Source organism: Montipora capricornis, chromosome 10 (assembly GCF_036669925.1).
Source record: "Montipora capricornis isolate CH-2021 chromosome 10, ASM3666992v2, whole genome shotgun sequence".
NCBI classification, from domain to species: domain Eukaryota; kingdom Metazoa; phylum Cnidaria; class Anthozoa; order Scleractinia; family Acroporidae; genus Montipora; species Montipora capricornis.
In genome coordinates, this window is record NC_090892.1 from 56,263,709 (window position 1) to 56,268,708 (window position 5,000).

The 5,000-nt window shown below is 41.6% G+C and overlaps 1 pseudogene; it reads right to left on the minus strand.

Moving 5' to 3' along the window:
- LOC138021058 (uncharacterized) overlaps positions 1-266 on the minus strand; it is a 26,989-nt pseudogene extending 26,723 nt beyond the window's left edge.
- Positions 267-5,000: the final 4,734 nt, after the last annotated feature.

Sequence of the window (5,000 nt, forward strand, 5' to 3'; positions counted from 1 at the left end):
TCCACAATTTCCACCAACTGCTTGCAAAACAGGTTGGATGGAAGCTTGTTTATGTCGTTGTTTGGACAATGGGTGATGTAACGGCATGTCGGGCAACTCAGCTCTCCATTATGCTGCTTCCGCAACCATGCTTCTAGGCAGGTCTTGCAAAACGTATGAAGACATTTCAATATTTTCGGTTCGTTAACCTGACTGAACTGTTCCTGGCAAACAGAACATTCAAGCTCCTTCTTGATATCGTCGAAGAAAGAATTACTACGAGCCATGATGATATTCGAGAAAAGGTAAAACGAAATCTTGGACAGACAACACATTGAATAAATTTTTCCGCCCACATTCGTACTCAGGATCTCCCGGTTAGACTTTGCCTTTTCTCTCAATTCATTAGCACCAGGGATTTTCTAAATACTGTCAACTCTCTGCTAACGGACACTCTCGTAAGCGAACAGCTTTACTTACAGACACCTTTTTTCAATTCCCAATTTTTCCTTCCAGTCAAACTCTGTATTTACACATTCCCGTAAGCGGACACTGTCGAAAATTAATAATTTTGGATTTTCCTTTTTGTTTAGCTATCTTTAGCGGACATCCCATGTATAATAATTGACTCTTGGCAATGAAATTTGTCTTTAATTTGCAATTGAAACAAAACTATGACTTTTGACTGGGCAACAGAACAGTTGGGTAGGTTTTGTCAAATCTCCATTAGTCCGCAAGAAAGCAAGCTGTCCGTTCGCTTGACGCGAAGAAGGGTCCAACACGTATTTGTAGTGTTCCGTCATGGGAATAATTCTCGAAAGCGGACAGCTCACTAACGAACGCCTTTTCCAATTCCCAATGTTGTCCGCTTACGAGAGATTTGACTGTAGAAATAGCAAAGAAAAATTCCGGCCGAAGAAAAAAGATTATCAGCTCAAAAACTTTATCGAAATTCTAACAATGAGCCTTTAGAATGTTGCGTTAAAGGTTTGTTCCCAAATCTCTAAAAGCTAAAGCCCGGTTCCCACTTAGAGTCAAAGCACTTCACGCGTGAACGCACAAATTCCAACATTCGTGAAATATTTTCATTGACCGATTTCATTTTTCGATTAATGAAATGAACCGTTTTTTCGAAACTTCAATTGAACCATTGTAAATCAAGTCGAAAGTTCTTTAAAAAATTGGAAATATTGCAAAAAAAACATCGGACATGCTGATGTTTTGTCATTGCGTTTTTCGTTTTTAACTCGTGGATACGCAAAGTGTAGGAACGAGTTGTTGTGGGCACGGCGATATGCAAATATGTCGCTCCTCCACTCAGGTGTGGACATCTTCGTAATTAGTCAGCCCCGAACGAAAACGCTCGAATTTGCCGTAGATCCATCGTTCCCGAGAGCTCATGCGATCGAAAGTCTCTCCCGCTCTGCGTTCAGCTTCACAGTACAATTACAAGTGGAAGACGATTGTAAGAGGCTTCAATTGAACTTTAAATGTTTTAAATGAGTGCTATGGCCAACTTGGGACTGATTTTATGAGCCTTTGACTCGTCAAGGCGCTAAGACTGCTAAACATGACGAGACGAGCATTTTCTCTTCGATCCCTCAAGCTCCGAGGAGATATATCAATTCCAGCTTGCTGTTCCCAGCTAGCAGAGGTCTCTTTTCTTTTGCGTTCGCTGGGCTGACGAGTACGGGAAAAGAAACCTCTGCCATGGGTCGATACTCACTATTTTACTTGCTGACTGTGACTTGAGCCCGTTGCGTCTGGCGCACTGCTTTACAGAAATTCCGCTGTTGTTACGTGAACCCGCACAACATGAAGTATCACGTGAGGATTCGGTCGCTAAGTAACCGCCGCGTGTGCTCAAAACAGTGAGTTTCGACCCATGGCAGAGGTCTCTTTACCCTGCGAGGAGTTGGTTTCTCCTTCGCTCCCCTGGAGAGAAACCACTGCGAGCAACCGTTAGTTTCTTTGAGTGAGCCACCTTCCAGCGCCAAGGACAAATTAATTAAATTTAAACCGGTAAAACGAGTTAGTAAACTTGTTTCGGCGCTTGCGCGTACGTTCAGCTACGTAACTAAGCCTGCCGTGTAGTGATTTCCCGAGGAAATAAGACGAAGTGATGTCAAATACATCACGTGGGGTGTGACGTACTTCTGTCTCGGGAAGCGTAGGAGAAACCACTGCTCGCAGGGTAAGGTCTCTTTTCCCGTACCCGTCAGCCCACCAAACGCATAAAGAAAAGAGATCTCTGCTAGCAGGGAAAGCTTGCTGCAAAGTGCCCTTGAAATGAGCAAATCTCATGCTAGAAAGGTAAGGGACGGTTCATTATTTAAAAGGATTGCTGGGTCGAGAAAAAACCGAACGGGCAATGAAAAATATCCTGTCCGTGGCGACGGAGTTGTGTTTTCTTCTTGAACTTGAAAGTGACCGGGTTTGAAAAAATCTTGACTTATCCGAAAACGGCGGAAACGAGAAAGTTGCTTAGCGAGAACAACGCATATGTAACCTGTATTCCTGTTGAAATTCAACCAAAAAATTGCGATACCTGAGTATCAAAAAAATATTGTTGCCTTTTTTGGATATAAGCTTAGTGCAAGAAAAACTCGCTCACGCAATGCAACTGATACTTCGATATTTCGAACACACGTACCTTATGACTGAGGACTAGAAAGGGGATGCAATGTTCTTAAGTAGGTTTGTGAAAGGGGTACTATTTTCCAATGGAAGCAAATTCGAAAGGGGTACCATTTGTCAATGGAAGGTAAAGTTGTTTATTTCACGAAAAAAAAACATTCTTATCTGCCTCGGAAACAAACTTTTATTAGCACTTGAACAATAACATTTTTTTCGTAAAGATGACAAGCTGTGGCATTAAATCCGTTACTTAAAACAACCGAGCCGTCCGTGTAGTCTTTTGGATGCCTTGCGCCTTGTGTTAGAAATTTCTAATCCTCAAACAATGAAGCTGAAAATGTGATTTTACAACATTCAGAATCTTCCTGAACCTTGGTCCGAATCTTCAGGAGGGGAAACGCATAATTTCGAACAGTTCATCATCTATCTTCACCGCGTTTTCACGCACTCTTCTCCCTTTCCCGGCAGGCGTAACACGAGCGACCTGGACCGTCTGAGAATCAGGCTAGTATCGATCCGAACCGTGAGTTCAAAATGACTTTCACCTAATGTGTATTATTTACTTTTAGCTCTACTTGTATATAAACATTTCGTGATTTTCACATGTTTAATACCGTCACTTCAAATTAGACGGGTTTTGGAAAATTGACCAAAAATATACTGAACGGGCTGGGAAAAAAATCGTGCTCTTTTTTCGGGCTTTAGAAAAATAAAGGCCTTATAAATAATGAACCGTCCCTAAAAACAGTGTCCAACTTCCTATACCTGAAACGCTTTCTTCTTCACCAAAAACAGTTCTCATGAGGTCTTGCTCTCATTCATGCTCCAAACCAAAATTGCAAGATCTGTAACTGCCTTTTCTGACACGTACTTGTAGACAATTTTTTTATGCGAGTGCCAGCTGAACAAAGTGGAAGCGCCAGATGTTGGGAGGTCTAACCAGCAAATAATTTGTACATTTAAAACAAAATAATACTGCAAGGCTGGTAGTACGACTGTGAGGATATATATATATATATATATTTTTTGATTTACCAATATTTGGTCAGGCACGGCCTGACTTCTTTAGGGAATTAAATGACTTGCCGTTACAATTGAAATTTCAAATGTAAGCCATAAGAAAACTAGGTATGAAGACCTTTTTGGCCGCGCGGGAAATGTCCGAATTTTTTGGCCAAAATGCCGAAGTTCGTGCTGCGCAAAAACTCACTTCGTGCATTTGTAGGAAGATTCTAACGACGAAATCTTATCAAGCAAAGCCTGAGTTTTAAGGATATATGAAATAAAAAATGGTGGTCAAATTTCGGGTCATGTGCACTTTAAAGGGGCTATGTCACGACCTGCGCATGTGCAGGATTTCAGGCTGTTCTGATGAAATACAATCTTGAATTTTAGAAACGTGACGGATTTTTGTCAACAGATAACACGTAATAGTCTTCGTTCTTCTAGTTTATTTGTTCGTATAGTGGAGTAGTTTTCCTCTTTAGTGCTATTTCATCCTTAGACGCGAAATCATGAGCGCTGAGGAGGCGACAGAGTCTGTAGTGGTAAGTTTCAGTCGATATCGATAAGGTTGCTTTTGTGGATTCTTTTTTTGACGTTCATACTCTTTGACGTATTGATTAATTTCTATCTCCACGATTGCTCGTTCTAGGAAAATCGTCTCTCAGTGAACATGTAAACGCACGGAGCGATTGCAGATTACCTGGCCCATCAAATGTCCTACTTAAAAAAGCTACCACCGCGGTCCGCTGTCCCGTATAGTCGTTGAATGAGAAGTGTTAAAAAACAAACACTAAAATGAACTGCCACCGCGATCTGCAGTCCCGTAGTAGATGAATGAAAATTGTTCAAGGGCAAGACGATCTCGTGAAAAGTGTAGTTAACCGAACCGCAACGTGAAAGCTAAAATTTTACGAGGGTGCTTAGGCCTAATCAGTAAACGAATGCTTTCTTCTTCACACGATCTCGTGAAAAGTGTAGTTAACCGAACCGCAAAATGAAAGCTAACATTTTCCGAGAACGTTTAGGCCTAATCACTGAAGCGAGCGCGTGGGCTTAATCAGTAAAGGAGTGCTTTCTTCTTCACATGATCTCATGAAAAGTGTAGTTAACCGAACCGCAAAATGAAAGCTAAAATTTTAGGAGAGTGCTTAGGCTTAATCAGTAAACGAATCCTTTCTGCTTCACACGATCTCGTGAATAGTGTAGTTAACGTAACAGCAAAATGAAAGCTAAGGAGCGACTCGCATTGCAGAATACCCGGTTTAGGAACACAGTTGTTTATTTGAGTATCATTTCCTGTCCCATGCCACCGCGGACTGCGGTGGCAGTTTTTTAAGTAAGGCATTTAGTGGATGCGGAAGTGTTGGCCCTCGTTCCCA